The following is a 23,165-nucleotide window of genomic DNA, read 5'->3' as shown; positions in this document are numbered from 1 at the left end:
AGTACTCCAATGGTCCAGAAAAGCCAAGCAACAACTAATTGGTAAAGTTTATGGCATTGCTATTCATTTAAATCACATAAGGAATACTTCTCCTTAGAAAAAGATCCGTTTCAACAAGTTGACATATTAAAGCATCACTTCTCAGGGGAAAATACTCATCTCTTTATTTTTTTTCCCCACTTGGTATATCCTTACCTACATCTTTTCATTCTAAACTATGTGTCTTTATTTAAAGTTCATTTCTTTTTAAAAAAAAAATTTTATTATATCACCACAAGGTACAGTTACAGACTTACAAACTTTCATGCTTACATTTCAGTCATACAATGATCAAGTACCCATCCCTCCACCAGTGCCCATTCTCCACCACCAATGTTCCCAGTATCCATCTCACCATACCCTCCTCTTCCCCCTCTCCCCCCCGCATCTGTGGCAGGAGCAATCCCTTTTACCCATTTCTTTAATTCTATTTCCTTCTTTTGGTTTTGGTTTTGGGGCCACAGTGGGCATTACTCTGCACTGACCATATGATACTGGGAATAGAACCCAGGTAGGCTGTGTGCAAGGCAAGCACCCTACCCGCTGTACTTCACTCCAGCCCTGTTTTCTTTCTTTTTATATTTGAGCACAAGCAGAACATGTAGACACCAAATGGAATGCTCAATATTTATTTACTAACAAATGTAAACATTGATTTGATGCCAGCTAAAATCATAATGATTTGCAGTTCCAACAGAACATTGAAAATGTGCGGACTTCAACACCAGCAAAGATTCTTAAGTTATGTGACTGATACAGTCATTCCCAGAGCCATTGTATTGTCCAATCAGTGTCTTCCAAGGCTGGAAAAATAGTGCAATGGGAATGACTCAGACCTTACACATGCCCAACTCAGGTTCAATCCCTGGCACCACATATGGTCCCTCAGGCCCATCAGGGGTGATGCCTAAACAGAGAGCTGGACTCAGCACCACCAGGTGTGACGCCCAGACTAAAACCAAAATGAAGGTTTTTTTGATTTTTTTTTTAACTTCTTTTTGGGTCACACCCTTGTTGCACAAGGGTAACTCCTGCCTCATGCACTCAGGAATTACTCCTGGCGGTACTCAGGGGACCATATGGGTTGCTGGGAATGGAACCCGGGTCGGCCTCGTGCAAGGCAAACGCCCTACCCGCTGTGCTATTGCTCCAGCCCCACGAAGGTTTTTTTAAAAAAAAATAAATAAATAACAATCCATGTCTCCCAGCCTGTATTTCTAATTCCACAGTGGAATTTCTATTCTTTTTAGGATGAGGAGATGGGGCAGGAAGAGGTGCTCCCTATCCTTTAGAAAGCACAGGCTCTACAAGTCAAAGAAGCATCTTATCTCTCTGACAAAGAGTCAAGAAATTGCCCTCCTTGTTTAAATAATTCTGCCACCAGAAGAATTTGGCTTTTGAGAAACACTTTTAAAAACTCACTTTGGATAATCAATACAATTATCAGAAAGGAATGTAAAATGGAGTACTGTTAAGCATTAATCTCGCCCCCTAAATCCTTCCCACTAGGCAATATAGATTGTATAATTAAATTGAAATTGAAAATCGAGTCTTTATTTTTTTTCCCCATTAGGCAGGCTGTGAGTTGCACACCAATGTGAGGAATGGGGGCTGCAGTTGGGGGGGAAATTCAGCCTGCTGGCCAGTGCCCAGCCTGCGTTTGTAGCCGGCAGCTATTTTACCGCACCTGAGCTCTGAGAACAAACAACTATTTGAGTTCTCTGTCGGGAATGCTGGATTCTTTCCTGTGCAATTCACGGGGGGAATTAGTATGCTTTTAAAGAGAAACTTGTTAATGCTGCTTGTTTACGAGAAGAGGACAAAAAATGAGCAGTGAACTGTTTGGCAGCTTATGTCCCAGAATGGGGATGAAAGCATGACCCATTTTTGCAAGCTATCTTTGGCAGTCCAATGCAGTCTAACAATTTCCTCTCTGAAAACAAATGTTCCTTGGAGAGATTAAATCCTGTAGAGTGTTGGTGGTGGTGGTGGTGGTAGGTTATGTGGGTGGGTTGAGGAAAGAATTTTTACTAGAGTAGATTAATAACTTAAAGTACTATCCCCCAAACACCTTCAAAACCGGATTAGAAAATGGTTGGCATGAGAATGGGAAATTTGACTGGAAAACTCTCTTCACTCCATTTTTGGAAGCTGCATTATTATGTGGTTTACCATTGAAACCTGTAGTTAACTAATACGTCTTTTTATCCTTTTTAGAAAGCAAACATTGAAGCCCATAGTCAGCTAATACTTTGTTTTTAAATCCAGCTGATGGCAAAGATGGATACTGAATATGGGGCTTCTGTGCAGGGGATGTGCATGTTTCGGGTAATATTTAGTTCAGACATTGGCTGTGACAGACTCTCCGCAATTTGCCTCATTCACAGAGAGCCAACACACTGTTATCTTGAAACTCATCTCATTCTTATGTGGGTCCTTAAGTTCTTATGCAAAATTACCATATAAAAGCCTCGGTGCTTATGAAATTATAGTTATTTAACAGCTTTAAGAAAGTCTTTTTGCACCTGCGTTGTCCTGTGTATCCAGAAGGTTTGTCCCTAAAAGTCAGTGGGTCTAGCGCCCTCTGAAATATCCCTAGTGTGTCCCGTGCTATCCTGCGATGTCCTCCTGGTATATCACTGATGTTTTGGGATCCACCTCTCCTTGCTGGTTCTTGCTCTTTGTCCCTTTGTTTTCCCTTGATTTTTCTGCCCACTGCTTCCTGGCACAAGGAAAGACTGCCGTCTATCTGGGTGCAAGTGTGAGATCCAAGAGGAAGTTGCTAACCTGAGTTCCCCTTTCAAACGTTCCTGTTCCCTAACCTTAGCAGTTCCATGTTCTGTCTGACTGGCTGCCCCTCATGTAGGCGAGATTCAAAAATGACCAATTACATTAAATTAAATTAAATAGATTAAATTAAATAGATTACCTGCTACCCCATCACACCACTTTCACCATGATACTGTCAGAAGAATGCAGTCGATTATGGATTTATTTGTTGTTTGCTGTATAGCACAGCAGGTAGGGTGTTTGCCTTGCATGCAGCCGACCCAGGTTTGATTCCTCCACCTCTCTCAGAGAGCCTGGCAAGCTACCGAGAGTATCCCGCCCACACAGCAGAGCCTGGCAAGCTACCTGTGGCATATTCGATATGCAAAAATCAGTAACAACAAGTCTCACAATGGAGACATTACTGTTGCCCACTCAAGCAAATCGATGAACAACGTGATGACAGTGATACAGTGATACAGCTATAACAAACACAAACAAGCCCAAAGAAATTAAACGTGTTGTCACACTGTCACACTGTTTTCCAAAACCCTGGTGAGAGCAGAACCATAGTCGCCCTGTGGAGGGACCCTCACTGCTTCAGCCTCACTGCTTGAGGCCAGCCAGCATTTCCTGACCTGTGGCCTCATCACTTCTATCCCTGCTTCCTTCCATCTTCACATAGTTTCCCCCTTCCCTGTGTGTCTCTCTGCTTATAAGGATCCTGGCTTGTTGCCCACCCTGTTGACCTTATCTTATCTTGATTACATCTCCAAATCAAGCCATATTCACAGGTTGCAGGTGTTAGGACCTCAAAATAGCAGCTGGGAGGATACAGTCAATCCATAATAATCTGGAAATCTTAGAGTTACCTCAACTCAAACTTTCTCTCAGACCCCTGAGCACTTTAATATGTTCTGTGGCCTTCTCTAACCCACTTTCCCATCCTTAACCCAAGGCATCTCTTTCCTCTAGGCCCTCATGTCCTTTGCGTGGTGGTTTCTCAGGGCTCCCTCACTTCAGTGGCACCATCTCCTTTTCATCTTTCATCCTGCCCCACCTTCCAGCCACCATTCAGAGACACTGTTCCAGACCTCATGTCAATAATATACATCATTTGGGGTAGCCAGTGCATAGAATATTTGTTTATACTGTACTATAGTTAGTCACGTGAGTATGCAGCTGTATCTTGTCTAGATAGCAATTCATGTACATATACTCATATAAAAAAACACAATTCATTGTTAAAAAATGCTATCATCATCTGAGTCTTCTGTCATTGGGGATGTTTTTGCCAATAAAGAGACCTGTCTCCTTGCTGGTGACTGCTGACTGAGGTGCTGAAAGCTGAGTTGGGGTTGCTGTGGCGATTTCTTAAATTAAACAACAATGAAGTTCACCAGGTCGACTAACTCTTCCTTGGACCAAAGTCTTCTCTTGTAGCATTCAATGATGATAGAATTTCACTCAGACTAAAACTTCTTTCAAAACTGGAATCAAGGCAGGAAAAGTGATACAGGCTGAAGAAGCTTACTTCGTATAGACAGCCAATTCTGCTTCTCTCCTTGGTACTGCAAACATCACATGGGTCCTCCAGAAGACCCCTACACTGCTGGGTGTGACACAAAAGCAAAATAAAGCAAAGCAAAACTGAAGCCAGTCCTTTCAAATCTCCCATGCTGCCTTATCAACTAATTGTATTTCCTATTCTAAATCCTTGTTGTTTCAAGTGCTCAAAGCATCTTCACCAAGAATTGATCCTATCCACAGAGACCACTTCCTTCACAATAAGCAGCTCTTCATCCGTTTGAATTTTTATTAGGAGACTGCAACAAATCCCTCACCTCTCGAAGCTCCACTTCTCATTGTAGTTCTCTTGTTTCCACCGCATCTGCAGTGACTTTCCGCTGAAGTCTTAAATCCCTTAAACTCAGGAGGGTTGAAATTCATATTTTACACACTTTCTCCCACTAATTGTAGTTATTTTTTTGTTTCGGAATTTGGACCACAACTAGCAGTGCTTGGAGACTACACCCAGCTGTGCCCTGAAGACTGTGCAGTGTTGAGAATCTGGCCTGAGCCCTTTGTATGCAAAGCTTATGCTCAGTGCAGTAAACTCTCTCCCTGGCACCATGTTCTTTTCATTTTGAGGGAGACTTGGAGGTGGGGGAGAATCATACCGAATAGTGCTCAGAAGCTACTCCCTGCTCCTGCATGGTGCTTAGGGTTATTATGGGGTTCCTCTGGCCCCATCAAATATTTTCAAACAGTTCATTCTTTCAGTCATCTTTGCTGATGAGAGGGAGTAGGTCTTGCAAACAGACCCACTCACAGAGTGATTTGCATGGCAATGTCTTTCACAGCAACAGCCCAGCCTTGAGAGCTTCTGCTTTGAAATAAACATCTTGCCAAAAAATAAAATAAATAGACGTACAGGAGGCAGGGTGGAAGTGGCAAATCTTTGCTCTCTTATAAGACTAAAAGAAGAATCATGTGCTGTAGAAGACCCCCAGTGTCACAAACACAGAAATACAATGATTTTCTTTCCTGCCTTGGGTTTTAAAGTTTGAAACCTTTTGAGCATTTGCAAAATATGTAAGATCTACTAAATTGGACTGTCTCATCAAGTGGGACCCTCTCGTCAAGTGCATAACCCTAGGGAATAAAAAAGGAGTCAAGCCATGAAACCAGAGTCAGGGCAGCTTTAATTTCAAGGTGCCACGGCTCACGCCCCAAGTGGAGGCAGCGGGTGCAGACACTGATTGTGGTGACAGGAGACAGTCCTCTCACCCTCCCGCCACCTGAGCCAGGATGCAGTGTGTGGGTATATTTGGGGATGGCACTTCTGAAGTGCCTGGCAATGGAGTTAGGAAAGTGAGGACTGAGGTGCAAGAACCACCCTCGCCAGGAACCTGCAGCACCATCGGAGGCCCCTTGACTTTGCTTGGCCTCCTGAACTGGACATCAGGGCTTCTTTCTGTTCCCTTGCTCAGACCAGTCCCATGGGGAAAGCTGCAGAACCCAGATGGGGAAAGAGTGTCAGATCTTAGACAGAGCTTATGCTAAAACTTTTCAACATTTAGCCCACTAGTTCGGCGATAGAGCGCATATTTTGCACATGTAAATCCCTGAGTTCTATCCCAGGCACCAAAACAAGAGCAAAAATAAAGCAGCAATTTCCATATTTCAGCCTGTCATGCAGGGCTTCGTTCTTGCTCAGGCCCCTCTCCCACTGGGTATGGTCCTTCTCCAACATCTACAACATTTTTTAGAAGTCAACTTGTGATTCCAATAAAAGGTTGAGATCAAAAATCCTAATCTCTTACTGTGAAATCTAAGGCCCAGTCTTCTCATATTCCTTTTAAAAGAGGCTCTTCACCTCCTTAGTGTTATTCCCCAGTCTGCTTTTTTATGAAAACCATTTTCCCTGTATATGCTACTTGCCAAAACACTAATCCCTGTCTCTGCATGTAAAAAAGTTTCTTGTATTCTAAGACCTCTCTCAAATATGTTTGTGAAGCTTTCTTCATAACATAACTACAAATAATCTCTCCCTCTTCTATATACTGTGTTATTTTTCTGCCCCTTTGCTAGAAATCCTTGCAATTTCTAATCTAAATTCTAGTTATTTAAACACCAACTCAGTTGGGATACAACAAAACAATTAATGTGTAATCTCTGTGTCATTCATAGGATAAAATTGTGTATGGTGTCATTTCTATAATAACTGAGACCCTAAGTACTCAACAAACTGCTGGTGCCTCTATGATTGTCCTCGTAGCCAGAGGAACTGCTACGTTTAGAAAGTCTAGTCCCTGTATGCCGAACTGCTCAAACTTGGTTTGTCATTGGTTTGATTTGAGGTGGGGGAGAGGGTGATAATGGAATTTGGGCCCCGCCTGGTGGTACTCAAGGACTACATCTGGTTCTGTATTTAGGAGTAACTCCTGAAGGTGCTCAAGGGACCATATGTGGTGCTAGCGTTCATACAGATTGGTCACATGCTAGGTCAGCACTTTTATCCGGAAACAGAAGGGACAAGCTAAGACTGTCCATGGTCAGTGATCATACAGGCAAGTACGAAGAGAATGAAAAAGCAGAAACACAGAACTTTATTTTATTTTTAATCTAATTTCCTCACTGTCCTTTAGAACAGTGAACAGTTTGCTTGGGGCAAGACAGGGGCTACAGAATTTTTGTCTTAAATATAAACATGCCAGTACCATACCATTCATCTAAAATGGGGTTACGTTACTTTGCACTACTCTCAAAATAGCATGCAGTTCAGAGGTGATTTTGACTTAAAGAGATTTTCTCTTTGTGAGTTGAGCATTAGCAAAGCTGGTAAACACCCCAACCCCTAATTCTCTTTTCAGACTATCTTTTCTAATCAGAAACTGTGCTTTCAAAGAGCTTCTCAACTTATGAGACTTTTTCCCCAAAGCTTGAAAGGAAAACTATGAACAGATCAAAAAATAGTAGCAGTGGGGTTGGAAGCCTGTCTCCTGAGCTGGGGGAGAAGGCAGCTGGGATAGAGAAGGGATCACTAAGTCAGTGATGGTTGGAGGGATCGCTCCACATGGGAGGTGTGTGCTGAAAGTAGATAAAGGACCAAACATGATGCCTCTCAATATCTGTATTGCAAACCATAGTGCCCAAAAGTATAGAAAGAGTAAGAAGGAAGTTATCTGCCATAGAGGCAGGGGGTGGAGTGGGGTGGTGGTGGGGGGAGGGATGCTGGGGACATTCATCATCATCATCATCATCATCCCATTGATCATCTAATTTCTCGAGAGGTCTCAGTAATGTCTCCATTTGTCCTAGCCCTGAGATTTTAGAAGCCTCTCTTTACTCATCCTTTCCAGTGGTGCACTGGGGACATTGGTGGTAGAAAATAAACACTGGTGGAGGGATGGATATTCGATCATTGTATGACTGAAACTGAATCATGAAAGCTTTGTAACTATATCTCACAATGATTCAATAAAAATAAATAAATAAAGAGTACAGACTCCCCCACCTTCTTGAAAAATAAATAGTGGCACTAATGGTGCCTAACAAAAATAGCTTTATAAAAGATGATCTTGATTAAAAGGCAGATGGCTCCATAGCTATAAAATGCTTAGTTGTAAATGTTAAAGGAATGAGATCCATCTCTTTAGTTGGGAGCCAAGAAAATTAAAATATTACATAATACTTACATATAACAAAATATTATGCATTATGCAATATTAATAATATATAATATTAAATATTATATAACATTATGCATACAAATAGGCAATAGTCTATAGAAATATATTAAGGCAAAAAAATGAGAAAACATTCCCCAGATATTTTAAAACTATGAACACTGAGAAGAAAGTAATGGTTAGAATAAAAAGAATTATTAGCAACACTGCAAGATCTGTTAGCAATCAAATATGCAAATGTTTCTCACTGGAGCACTCAAAGCTTCGAATAATTGTGACCAATAACCATGCTAGTCACTCAGTGCACTGTATCATTTATTTGTCACAACCACCCTATGAGGGTGGAAAATTAATTTTCTTTTTATAGAGGTGGAAATATACACCCTTGAAATGTCTAGTAATTGTTCAGGTCCTGCTGTGCGTAGCACTAAATTAATAATCATCATCTTTCTGGGAGTAGGGACTAGGTTAAATTTACATAAAATTATCTCATTTAAACCTCACAGCAGTAACCTGTGAGCCCGGTCCAAGTCAGGGGAGTGAAGGTACTGTGGTTAAGCAGCCATCCCAAAGGAGCAGATTGGATGGAGACTGTCAGCTCCAGCATCAGCACCAACCTTGCTCTGTACTTTGCAACTTTTGTTCAAGGGACAGATAAATAGTGCAGTGGGTAAGGTGCTTGCCTTGCACACAACCAATACAGGTTCAATCCTCCGTACCACATATACTCCCTCAAACACCACCAGGACTGACTGTTGAGCACAGAGCCAGGAGTAAGCCCTGAGCACCACTGGGTGTACCCTCTTTCCCCAGTTTTTGTTTGCTAACCTGCACACCTGAGCCAGGCGCATCCTATTTTGTGTTGCTACTGGGTGGTCCCACTGCTGGCTTCAACACTTGTTCTATTCATTAAGTAATCCCACCTAAGATGCTCCTAATGCAGTTGTTTGACACCATCACTGAAGCATTTGGTTATTACATCCAAAATACAGGAATTTTGATACACTGGGCTGTTTTTTGAAGAATTTTAATTATCATGACAAGTATATACTCACTCTGAAGTTCCCATCGAGCATTAAACTAAATTTTTTGGTAATTAGTAAGTGAAAGCCAAGTGAATCTCATCTAAGAAAAATCTAATTGTCAACTGAAAAAGGATTAAAAACTGAAAAAAATGAGTATACATTGGAATAATCTGTTGCCCACAGGCAATTTTCCTCAGCCGAGACCAGAACAGAACTATCATGAACATAAAATGAGAATTGAAGTAGAAACCATTATTCTCACCAACTATCTAGTGTTTTTATTTTCCAGAAAAGCACCTTCTAAAGACTCATTTCTAAGTCCTTCACCGTAATAACTTGTCGTTGTATATGTTATGCTAAAAATATATATGGATATATGTATGGGTATGGGATATTGAAACTGTGATGGGAAATGCGGTATCTATTTTTAACAATAAAAATAATTCACTTGAGATTGAGGGTATGAGTCAAGTGGAAAAGCACATGCCTGCCTGTGTGAGCACCCAGGCCCAGTTCCCAGCATAGCCTGGCGTCCTGAGCATCAACAAGAGCATGCCTCTTAATAATGAAAAAATAGCCCTTCACAGTCTGATATAAATGGATTATGCCATCTAAGATATTACGGGCTGGAGCGATAGCACAGTGGGTAGGGTGTTTGCCTTGCACTTGGCCAACCCAGGTTCGATTCCTCCACCTCTCTTGGAGAGCCCTGCAAGCTACCGAGAGTATCTCACCCGCAGGGCAGAGCCTGGCAAGCTACAATATGCCAAAAAACAGTAACAATCATTATATGACTGTAATCCAAACATGAAAGCTTGTAACTATCTCATGGTGATTCAATAAATTTTTTTATAAAAGTAATAACAAAAAGTAATAACAAGTCTCACAATGGTGCCTGCTTAAGCAAATGGATGAGCAACAGGATGACTGTGATACAGTGATACAGTGAAGATATTATGTATTAGGCCAGTGGTATCAAGTCTGTGGATAATTTTCTTTTCTTTTTTTTTCTTTTTGGGTCACACCCAGCGATGCTCAAAGGTTACTCCTGTCTCTGCACTCAGTAATTACCGCTGGTGGTGCTCAAGGGACCATATGGGATGCTGGGAATCAAACCTGGGTTAGCCATGTGCAAGGCAAACACCCTACCCACTGTACTATCGCTCCAGCCCCAGGACTATGGATAATTTTCTACTCAAGCTCTTTCTCTTCATTTCTCTTTTGTTTGCCTGAGCATATCCTTTTCCACTTTTACCCGAAGATGAGGAACTGGGTGAATGAAATTTTCAACTTAGCCTGTGTTATTGGTAAATTTAATTGGATTTTTTTTCTCAAAACAGAACACACACACACACACACACACACACACACACACACACACCCCAAGTTCTATTAGCTAGAACCCAGTATTCAGTAAAATGAGGCACAGAGTCCATTTGTTATCATATTTGAATAAACTTTAAGATAGAATTTTGTCTACTTTGCCTTACCTACATTATTCTTTCTCCTCATGATAATTATATGAATGAAAGGCTCAAGTGAACATTTGTTATCTTCTGAAATTGTGTTAAAGAATTACTTACATGTTCAACATTTGGAATAAAAATTGCTTGTTGACATAAAAAGATTATATTTTTGGAAGTAGGGAATCAGAGAAGTATAAATCAAAAATATTTTATGGCACATATCTGACATAGCTTAAAATAAAATATATTTCATATAATAAGGCACATTTATCTATTTCCTTTTTCTTAAAAAAAATGAGGGGCTGGAGCAATAGCACAGCAGTTAGGGCGTTTGCCTTGCATGCAGCCGAACCCAGGTTCGATTCCCAGCATCCCATATGGTCCCCTGAGCACCTCCAGGAGTAACTCCTGAGCACAGAGCCAGGAGCAACCCTGTGCATCGCTGGGTGTGACCCAAAAAGCAGGAAAAGAAATGAAACACTTAAAAAGTCATAGCAGCTTCCAGTTCCCTGTTTCTCGCCACAAAAAGTATTCCTAAAAGCTTCCCCACCATATTCCACCCCTACTTTTTTTTAATTGGATCACCTTGAGATACACAGTTACAAAATTATTCCTGATTGGGTTGCAGGGTTGCAGTCATACTGTGTTGCAAAAACAGTCCCTTCTCCATTATAGGTTTTCCACCAAGGCATTCCCCCCACCTCTATAGCAGTATGGCAGGCACTCTCTCTCTCTCTCTCTCTCTCTCTCTCTCTCTCTCTCTCTCTCTCTCTCTCTCTCTCTCTCTCTCTCTTCTCTCTCTGGAAAATTTTTTTAAATAATTCCCAATAACAAGCTAATTTTATAACATCCACAAATCTATGTGTCTGTATGTATGGACATGTAAACATACACAGCTTTAGACCAGGGAGAGCACATCCATATCTACTGGTGCATTTCTCTGAGGCGGTGTGTGTAATTTTGTATATATCTGCATCTTGGGCTGGGGGGGGGAATGCTCCTTGATCCTCATCAGAACCTCAGGAGTGAAAGTGCCCTGGGGAGTTTCTCTATCCCTCATTAAAGAAAGGTGAACACACTTATCTCTTTTATTATGCATAAATTGAAACCAATTTTATTCAAGCTTTATTTTATGAAGTACCACTTATCAGAGAAAAAATTTCTCAGAAGGAAAAGAAACACAAACCAGCAGTGAAAATTCAAAGTCCCAGTAAGAATCCCAGTGAAAGCTACATTGTCTTTATTATCCTTAATGTGGAAAAAGTTATTATGCACAGAAGTGTTACATTACATTCTGTGGTCCATCATCAAACAGGGATGAAATAAACAAGATTCCTCACTGTTTCATCACTGGTATGTGCCTTGCTCAAAATGTATTAAGAGGAAATATTTTCATCATACTATTACTGGATAATTCAATTAGGCCAATGTTCTGTGGATGTGGAATAATGTAATTTACTATATTGAATGATTAGCCAATCAGAATTCTCTCATTTTCTAAGGCAATGGATTGACTAAAATGTGACCATAAACAAAATAGATTTTATTAGGCATAATCTACTTTGTAAACAAATGAAATTAATTCTTTGCCTGACCTAAAGCTTTGAAATGAAAGACCAAAATTGAACACATGCTTCCAATTTTGGTTCTGTTACTAAGATGACACTTAATATAAAAGTTACAATTTAACTTCCCCTCAAGTATTCCATACTTGAGAGTAAATGACTCTTAGAAATATGTTCATCAACAGATGGGAGCCACTTATGGCCTCATAAACTCCAAAGCAAGTGAAATTATCTCAGCAAAACAGAAAGATTACAAGAAAGCCTCATCTGGTTATCTCAGAGATGATTAATGCATTGCATATTGGTTCAGTAGTGCAATGAATATTGACAGGTCATCAGCTTTCTTCATTGAAGAGAAATACGGAAGAGATGAATGCTAGTGTTGTATGCTTTTAATCAATCAATAAGTAATTTCAACACATGCCCTATGTTTAGAACTGTGTTAGTGCACTGGTGGCTGAGGAAGTGCCAGTACCACATCCTAAAGAGATTTTCTCTTCAAAGAGACTTCTTGAAACTATGCCTTTTATTTCCCTTGTTGTTCTATCTCTTCTGATACTAGCCCTCAATCTCCCTCCTGCTCTACTCCTGCTTCTACCCTTTCTAGCCTCAGCTCCATTCCCCACCTTTGGTCATCAAAAACTATTATGAGATGTTAATATGTCAATCCTTGTGAACCTCAACGGTATCTATTGCAACTCTGGTGAAATCCAAAGTCTACGTATGCCATGATATCTCAGATCTCAAATATTCCTACAGGTGCAGTTCTTCGCTCAACATTGACTTCATTTTGTGTCACTGGGCACTTCTGCTTCTGAAAGAACCACACTGGCCTATTCTCTGGCCTTCCTCCTGCTCAGAAAAAGGCCCTTTATACTCATCCCTCCTTAAAATGCTCTGCTTCTAGATCTTGGTTTCCTTCTTGACTTTTCTCTGCTCAGGCAGCATCCCCACAGACACGTCTTCCCTGGACATCTGAGCAGTGTAACTTCTGCCACTCTCCCCTCACTGCTCATATTCTTTCATAACTGCATCACGCTTATCCCCATCAAAACTTTTCCTACTCAGTTTTCTTGAAGGTAGATATTGTATACTTATCTAGAGTCCCCTACAAGGACATAAGTTCTATAAAAACAGTCCTTTTTCAAGGTAATACTCCCCTCTAGCATTGCTTAACTGATTCTGCTAGCAGGCTATGGCAGTAGCTGGATATGGGAGGAAAAGTGTCAAAGTTGGTAGGTGGAATAAACATCATGGAGGAAATGCTGAATATGTGAGTATAGTTTGGTGTTTCAGTATGGGAAATGAAAGAATAACTTAAGACAAAGATCAACATAAGGTCCCCAGGGTGACTGCAGGAAGATGTTATGCTCTTGGTATAAATAAAAACGTTGTGGTTAAAAGCCACAGTTAGCTACCTGTCAGGCATTACATACTTACTCCACCTATTTTTCACAACTTCAGGAGGTAAGCATCTTTATATCCATTTCACAGATAAGACCTTGAATTTGCTACCTACCAGTTGTTTAGTTGTGCCCTACCTCATTGAATGAGATTGATTTGAGGCAAATGTACTAATCTGAGGTCAGTTGACAGTGTAGATAAAACAGGAGTAGAATAAAAATCCACAAATTCTAGTATTCATAGTTATATCCCTTCCACATCTCAAGTATTGTGCTGCAGTGAGAGGAATTCATATCCTCTTGAAGGTAGGGCACTTGTTTTGCCACACCCCAGGTTTGATTCCGGGCATCTCATATGGTCTTCTGAGTACTTTCAGGAGTATTTCCTTAGAGCAGATCCAGGAGTAACCCCAGAGCACTGTCAGGAGTGGCCCAAAAATGAACAAAAATAATTATTTTGTAAAGTCGTCTATATATCCATGGACCACCAAAAGTTGCCCTTCTTTTTGTTGTTTGTTTTGTCTTGTCTTGTTTGAGGGACACACCCAGCTCTGTGCTCAGGGATCACTCCTACCAGGCTCAGGGGACCATATGGAATGCTGGGGATCAAATTCGGGTCAGCAGTATGTAAGGCCAGTGCCTTACCCACGTGTTATCACTCAAAGTTGCCCTTATTACTCAGCAACTGTGCAGTGTTAAGGACTGGAAATCCCTTGAAGAAGATAATGAACAAAAAAGGTGATTGGATAGAAGTGAGAGAGATGACTGGATCAGAATAATACAGTGGATGACCACCTGAAAGGTGATATCACCCCAGGAAAAAAAACTAAACCGTGTCCAATACAGATAAAAATGTTTCTGGCACCCATCTTACAAGTTAGTACCTGGAACATGAACACTCAACTTTGCTTAAAATGAGTTCTCTCTCTGAATGTCTGATGAGCAATGACCCTGCTGGTAAATCTGAGAAGGCAGTAAGATGCTGTGACTTAGCATTCGGTTGAATTCTTCACCACAAGAAATAGATGTTCATCCTCCACATACAAATCCCACAAAGACAGCATCCTTGAGATACTATTTGGTGAACAAAAACCTTGGGAATCAAGATTTCCAGTCACTGGATATTTATGAAATTGAAAAATACCTTCAATTTTCTTCTATTCAGCAATGCCCCAGGAACATGGCTCACTAGTGCCCATGTGCTAGCATGTCTTCACAGCTTTTTAACCCCCAATATGCCAAAAATAAAATAAGTTGTTTTGAAAAGACAATCATAAATTAAGTGAAGACATCACCTCTCTATAACCATTCAGGCTGGATACATGTGTGTGTTCAGAGAGGGCAGGATCAGATGAGGAAATGAAGATATCTGTATTAAAAACTAAAAATCTGATCATAAACTCCATATTAGGTTTATGCTGTGTAGCTAGAAAATCAAAGTCCAGCCACCAACTGAGAATCATTGTTTTCTAGGATTGCAAGAGCAGACTATATCTTTAGTCATGAAAAAGTATTTGCACTTGTTCAGAGAGCCCAGCACATATGGTTCAATCTAGAGAAGAAAAGCAACCAAAGGTTTAGTGATTCACCATCCCCTCTACCTAAGCATTTTGAGGGCAGTAGGACACCTCATATTACCACCTCACTATGGGAATAGTGAAATGTAAGGAACGGTCATTTCAGGGCACTGGAACAATAGCACAGCGGGGAGGGCATTTGCCTTGCATGCGGCTGACCAGGGTTCGATTCCCAGCATCCCATATGGTCCCCTGAGCACCGCCAGGAGTAATTCCTGAGTGCAGAGCCAGGAGTAACCCCTGTGCATCTCCAGGTGTGACCCAAAAAGAAAAGAAAAAAAAGAACGGTCATTTCAATATGAAGAATGGTATTCACTAGGACTTAATAGCAAAGAAACACTCTTCTAAATTCCAATGTAATGGCACTGTGTACCCTGTGAAGCAAATATGTTTGATATGCATAGTTTGGAGCCAGATATTTAAAGTCAGATGTAGTGGTTGTGTGGCTTTGAGCAAGAGTCACAGAAATATGATCATATGCAATTAATAGAGCAGGACAGGGCAAATTTGTATACCACATGGCACAAGCGAAGTACTCTGTTGACATTCATCTCAAGAACTCTCCTCTCTTATCCTCTCCCTCCTGCTCCAGAACTGTCCCGTAACCTAAGAAGACTGGGTCCATGGCAAAGGCCAAGGCAAATCTCAACCTGCCCTTGCAACTTGTATAAATAAATCCCTTCTCTCTTGGGAGATGCATGCACTGCACCTGGGAATCTGAAGACTTGGGTGAATAAAAGGGTCTTCCCGCTGGTCTGAAAACTGAAATGGGACAGCAGTTTTTGTTTTTTACAGGTGAATGTGGTCAGATCCATTTTCATCTCACAATAGCACAGACCAGAGGCTACAGTCAATAGCACTGTCCAGTTGTGTGGAGCTCTAAGAGAATTCCTTCTAGGAGGCCTGGTTCTCCTTTTTCCCTGCTATCGACAATCATACCCTGTTTTTTTTTTTTTTTGAGGGACTGGTGGTTGGGCCACCCCTGGCGATGCTCAGAGTTACTCCTGACTCTGCACTCAGGAGTTACTCCTAGTGTTGTTCAGGGAACCATATGGGATGCCAGGGATCAAACCCGGGTCAGCCATTTGCAAGGCGAGCAAATGCCCTACCCACTGTATTACTGGCCCAGACGAGCCTTACCTATTCTATAGAATATATAGAACAGAATATACAGTTAATAAGTCATGATATATTTTAAGGGGGCTGGAGCGATAGCACAGCAGGTAGGGCATTTGCCTTGCACACAGCCGACCTGGGTTCGATTCCTCTGCCACTCTTGGAGAGCCTGGCAAGCTACAGAGAGTATCTCGCCCACATGTCAGAACCTGGCAAGCTACCCTTGGCTTATTCTATATGCCAAAAACAAGTCTCACAATGGAGACATTCCTGGTGCCCACTCAAGCAAATTGATGAACAACAGGACAACAGTGCTACATATTTCTAAGCAAAGAATCCTGTGATATATCTCTGAGCAAGAGATGTGTTCGTTCCTTCCACAGGGCAGATTACAGACTCATGATGGGGAAAGGAGGATGATGATGATGAGTATCTGAAGATCTTTAGAGGACTCTCTTATTTGGGTTTTCTTTTCCTTTTTCTTCTTGCTTTTTGGGTCACATCTGGCAATGCACACGGGGGTTACTCCTGGCTCTTCACTCAGTAATTACCCCTGGCGGTGCTCAGGGGAACATATGGGATGCTGGGAATCGAACCCGGGTCAGCCGCGTGCAAGGCAGATGCCCTACCTGCTGTGCTGTCACTCCAGCCCCTCTCTTATTTGTTTATGACACCCTTTTATCTATAAACAAATTAGGAAGGATCCTTCCCATCTGTGTCCTATTTAAAAGAATCACACCTGAGTGTCAACACCTGCGCCTCCCAGAGTCACTGAAGCTGTCTTAGTGACCTTTATACTATTCCCAGGGCTATGATCACTTTGGACTAGTCGTTAATGGGTTGAGGAAGATATGCTGCCTCCCTGGACTTGGACTCCCCAACCCCAGCCCAGCAAAGAAACAAAAAAATGGGGGAACCTCCCCAAACTCCCCAGCCATCACCAGTTGCCTATTTGCACTTCCTGAGACTGGGCTGCAGGTGGCAGGCTCCTCTCTGAGATCCTCCAAAGTCCAGTAGGAACTATGCTTTGGACAGACACTGACACTCAGCCTTGGGCTAAGGGATCAGGAACCAAATGTGCAGATTATACTTGGCCTCAGTAGAAACGGAGACCATGGCCATTGATGATTCTTAGTAGCCATTTCAATAGTACTTCAGGTCATGTATAGTCATCCTCTCTCGGAAGAAGCAACTTAGTTTGGAAGCCTACCTCTTCACCCCGACTCCCCCACTCCCCACCAAATACTTCAAAGCTTAGAATTAATAAAATTGTACTTCTAAAATAAAATGTATAAATGTTACCTGGATGCATGCAATATGCCCTTATAGATATTGACTTGGTTATCACTTTGTTTTGTCAATATCCCTTCACTCTGATCTCCTCATATGATAACCTACCCCACTGCCCAAGAATACGGCCCTCATAGCATGGTCTCAGTATCCCCATTCCCCATGGTCTGATCTCTCCCAGAGACTATTCTCTCTTCCTAGCATGGGGCCCAAGTAATCCATGATAGTCCCAAAGAGTAAATTGTTTGCTCTAGATTAAGAAAATTCAGCTAGGCTCTGAGGTAGCCCAGGGGAAAGCTGAGTTATCAAATTTGCAGACGACAAGAGTCAGAATGGAGCCGGTTTCCCTCATAGGTGCTGACACAGGCAAATCTGATCTGGGTCTGGCAGATGCTTAACTAAATAAGACAAATGGAATGTGTTCCTACCAGTATCTCTGCTGCTCTCCCAGTTGGCATGACCGTTGCCAGGGCTCAAGTAGCTTTGGACAAGTGGACAGTGGGTGGGGAAGGAACTGGTCCTCAGTGTACACTGTTTCCTAGGACTGAATCCTCACTGAAGCCCTCACAACACTGAAGTCCTCACAATACCCAGTTACATATTTTCTCTTAAAAGATGCTTCTACTTTATGGCTGTCCCACTTTATCTTCCCTATAAACAGCTAGCCAACCTCTTCATATTTCTGATCTGGACTATCAATGGACTAACAGATTTTGCTATAAAAGCCATTCACCTAGACTGCTGCTCCAGCCCTTTTCTCAGAAGCCAACTATTCTTAGGGCAGCTGCTCAGTCCTAACTGAGTTCGTGTCCATCTCTTACTGCTTCAGGGAACAGTAACTGTTGCTATTCCATTCTGAATTTGGAAAGTCAGACATCATGGATGACATGAAAATCTAAGAACAAATGCACTGAGAAGGGATGGCTTAACAGTTTGGAAAATCCCACTCGATGTCTAAGCACTTTATAACTAAATCTACCTAATTAATTTTTAAAAGATTCATATTTTCATTATCAGAAGACTCATATTTCAATGAGTTTATTACTAAAAACTAACAGTTTGTAGTAAATGGATTCAAAGAAGAGGATCTGATTGATCTGGTTAAAATTTAATGAGCTCTCCAACAAGTGGTCCAAGTCACTGGAACTTATGTATAAAACTGGTCTTAGATTAGAGTGGGGGAGAGTAAACTGGGAGAGACCCGACACTGATAGAGGGAGGCAAGAATTATGGTCATGGTTGTCCTGTTAGAATGATGTGTGTACAAAAAGTATAGTGTACAGTATCTTGTTTGTCACTGTCACTGTCATCCCGTTGCTCATGGATTTGCTTGAGCAGGCACCAGTAATGTCTCCAATTGTGAGACTTGTTACTGTTTTTGGCATATCAAATACGCCACGGATAGCTTGCCAGGCTCTGCCATGCGGGAGAGATACTCTCGGTAGCTTACTGGGCTCTCCGAGAGGAGCGGAGGAATCGAAACCGGGTTTGCCGCGTGCAAGGCAAACGCGCTACCACTGTGCTATTGCTCCAGCTCATGCACTCTAGTGCCTGGTTTAAACAATGCCTCTCATCTGTTCAAAAGAAATGGTCTCTTTTATACATTTGAAAAAGCACCTGTATCCTTCTTCCCTCACATAATCCTGAAAACAACGCAAGAACTTCCCAGCAGTTGCTGTCTTGCAGTGGGGCGGTGGGCCAGGTGCCTTGAACTTTTCTCCCCCAGAACCTCTCAGACACAGGATTGTTGTCCATCTCCAGTGCAAGTTAGCAAGAGACTTGTGAACGTATTATAATATGTAGAAAGCAATACTAACCTGAAGATATTAAAGAACCATATTGTGAGCTAGGACTGTGGTTCATGTGATAGAAAACATGCCTAGCATGTTCATGGACCTGAGTTTGATCACCAACACTTGTGTGGCCACAGGGTAGCACAGGGTATAGCAATCCGGACCCCAAGCTGTACTGCATGGGCTCCTTGAAGGGTTAGGAGGAAGTGCTTGAGTCCAGATGTACTAGAATTTACCAGCAGCAAAATAGTTTAGGCAGAGCAATTAGTTATTGAAAGAGAGTCCCTTTCAATAGTAACTCTACTGAAAAAGAGGACACTTTTATCAAGATTTTTCATTAAATCACTGTGAGCTACATAGTTACAAATCTGTTCGTGGTCAGATTTCAGCCATATAGTGTTCTATCAACCATCCCTCCACCAGTGCACACTTCCCATCACCAGTGTCCCCATTTTCCCTCCCACCACCACGTCCACTCTCCCACCCTCCCACCCCCAGTCTGTCTCTGTGGCAGGAACTTTCCTTTTTTCTAACAGAGGACACTTTTTCCTCTGGGTTGCTTTGGGTGGGAAATTTCTGCTTTCCCTAGATTAGTTTATCCTAGGAGCGAGCCAACAGGAAACATGGACCAAATTTGGAGGAGAAAGTAAATTGTATATAAAATATTCTAAGCCAATTACACACACAGGAGAAAAATACGTATAATAATTTGGATCAACTATAAAATTTAAATTACACCACCTCCGCTTTGCTGATGACATCGTTCTCATAACGCCAAACATTAGCCAAGCGGCACAAATGCTGGCCGACTTCGATCACAAGTGTGGAAAGATCAGATTGCAGCTGAATCTCATCAAGACGATGTTCATGAAAAATGAACTGGTCCCTGAACCTCCATTTGCTCTCAATGGAATGAACATCTCCAAATACAGCAGCTATGTGTACCTGGGTCGAGAAATCAACATGAGGAATGACTTGGTGCCAGAACTGCGCAGGAAGAAGAGAGCAGCGTGGAATGCATTCAAGAGCGTCGAAGAGGGAGTTAAGAGAACGAAGAACCTCCGACTCCGGGCACATCTTTTCGATTCCACTGTTCTTCCTGCACTAACATATGCCTCAGAGACCTGGGTCCTATGCAAGCAGAATGAGAATGCTATTAGGGTATCCCAAAGAGGAATTGAAAGAGCTATGCTGGGAATATCATGTCTCACTCAAGTGAGAGGAGGAATCCAGAGTTCTGACCTCCGTCGACGGTCAAAAATCAGGGATGCTGTCTCGTTTGCCAAGGCATCAAAAATCAAATGGGCTGGTCATGTAATGCGATTCAGAGATGACCGTTGGACTAGAGCTGTTACAGACTGGATTCCACGGGACGTCAGAAGACCTCGTGTCCGCCCACCAACTAGATGGTCAGATTTCTTTGTCAAATCTCTGAGTGAATGATTTGAGGCTCTTTCTGTTCCTGGAGCGAGCAGGTATCATTGGGCTACACTAGCTCGAGACAGGGACAAATGGAGAGGTTACTGGTGCCCGCTCGAGCAAATGGAAGATCAATGGGACTACAAGTGATACAAGTGATGAAATTTCTAAGCCAATTGAATAAAGGTAATAGAATCATTTTAGCCTTGCCCAGGAAGGGTGGGTGTGGCTCATTCCAGGAATTTAAGTGGCAAGGCATAGGATGTATGTCTTTGGGGGCGCATAGGCCAATTCAAAGAATAGTGGAGCAGAATGGAGCAATGCTGGGGCCCCTCAAGCCTCCTGGGCACAGCCACTGTCTTACTAAGGAAGGTCTCAGCCTGCCAGGCCCTTGACATGAAGACCAAAGCTAGGCAAGGCATCATTTTAGGGGTTTTGCTCTATCACTTCATACCTTATTAATTTTTTTAATATTCCTAGTTTATTACATATCTAAAATTCAAGTGAAATGTCACAATTCTAATAGATATCTTTTTTGCTTCTTTCATGCCAGAAGTGACTAACTATATTTTGTCATTCTCATCAATAGTCAGTCATGTTTTTTCACTGTATTTTACTTTATCAGCTTGTAGCTCCATGCTTGAGTTTTGTGTTTCCTCAAACATCAGGGAGTTCTTATAAATAAAACTTCCTGAGATGGAATCAAAGAACTAAACAATGTTCCTTGATTCTCCACTGACTTTGCAGAGTAATGTAGGAGAAGTTATTACTCAATTCTATCTTTTATTTTATTTATCCATAAATTTGAAATCAAATGAATAGTCTCAATTTTTCAACCAAACTTAGAAATAAAATAAAATTATAAATCAGTTTTAGACTGGAGCGATAGCATAGCGGGTGGGGCATTTGCCTTGCACATGGCTGACCTGGGTTCAATTTCTCCCGTCCCACTCTGAGAGCCCGGCAAGCTACCTAGAGTATCCCACCTGCATGGCAGAGCCTGGCAAGCTACCCGTGGGGTATTTGATATGCCAAAAGCAGTAACAACAAGTCTCACAATGGAGATGTTACTGGTGCCCGCTCGAGCAAATTGATGAACAACGGGACGACAGTGCTACAGTGCTACTGAATTCCATAGGAAGAAACCTTATGTATTTGCGTATATTAAGATTATGTCTGTTTTCAGCTTCTGATTTTGCCAAGCCAGAGAACAACGCTGTTCTCAATTGAAACTCCATTCTACATTCATATTCTGTTACATCCCCAGTCATCTTAGTTGAACATTTGGGGGTTTTAAAAGAAAAACTAGAAATTAAATTTAAAGTGTAAATAACAGGAAAAAAATCATTTCAATCCTTAAAATCCAAGTGACCACAAAAAATAGCTTTTTGAATGAAATTGAAATGCCTCACTACAGAACCTTGATTCTCATTGAAGCAGTTTAAGTGTTTTAGGAAGGCAGCTTAAAGAGAACAAAGTTCTCGAGCATTGGAGGACCCGCTCAGGAAGGGAGATGCGTGCTGAAAGTAGACTATAGATTGAACACAATGGCCACTCAATACTTCTATTGCAAACCACAAGACCCAAAAGGAGAGAGAGAACAAAACGGAATGCCCTGCCACAGAGGCAGGGTGGGGTGGGAAGGATACTGGGATCATTGGTGGTGGAGAATGGGCACTAGTGGAGGGATGTGTATTCGAGCATTGTATGACTGAAACACAAGCATGAAAATATGTAAATCTGTAACTGTACCCTCGAGGTGATTCACTAATAAAAAAATTAATTAATTTAAAAAAAGAGAGAGAACAACGTTTACTATAGTTTTTCTTGTTCTCCTCTAGCCCCAATGTTTTTTTTCTTATTGTCAATAATTGTGCTCTCTTTTCTTCCATTTTCTGTCTTGACCTCTGCTTCAGTGATTTTATCTTTTCCATGTCTGTGTCTCGGGTTCTTCACCCTCTTTTCTCTACTTATTTTTATCTCTATTGAACATATAGCATAATCTCTTAACCACAGTAGTGTTTTGTGAAAACTATTAGTATTCCCCCAGAATATTAGTATTCCCCCAGAAAACACTCGTCACATTGTAATGCTCAAAAAATACTTATTGGAAAAGTTAACTTAAAAATCTTACTATACATAGATCTACTTTAAGTAATCTTTAGGCTCATACCCTATACATCAATAACCCTACAAGATAGATGCTATTGTTATCTCCACTTCACAGGTAAGAAATCATAAAAGGTAATAAAACTAACATACAAAACCAGGTTCCTAGGACTCAAAAATTCAAGATCTTAACTACTGTGCTCTCTTATGACAGGGGTAAGCTGGGTAATTAATGCACTCCAATTAATTTAATAGACATTAAGTCAATTGCTTGAAATACAATGCTGCTATAAAAAGCCATAAATTACTATGACTGGAATTTGAAACAGATTTAGCAATAGTTGTTATTAGCAAGTTACTGAAATTCCCTGAAGTTCAATATCTTAATCTGTATAATGAGCA

The 23,165-nt window shown here is 41.5% G+C and overlaps 1 protein-coding gene across 5 annotated transcripts in view; it reads left to right on the top strand.

The window, feature by feature from the left end:
• CHST9 (carbohydrate sulfotransferase 9) overlaps window positions 1–23,165 on the top strand; it is a 298,929-nt gene that overhangs the window by 262,867 nt on the left and 12,897 nt on the right. The window lies entirely within an intron of this gene.

This window comes from Sorex araneus, chromosome 2 (genome assembly GCF_027595985.1).
Source record: "Sorex araneus isolate mSorAra2 chromosome 2, mSorAra2.pri, whole genome shotgun sequence".
Lineage (NCBI taxonomy): Eukaryota > Metazoa > Chordata > Mammalia > Eulipotyphla > Soricidae > Sorex > Sorex araneus.
Note: the sequence above shows the minus strand (reverse complement) of the source record. Positions and strands in the feature narration are given on the sequence as shown.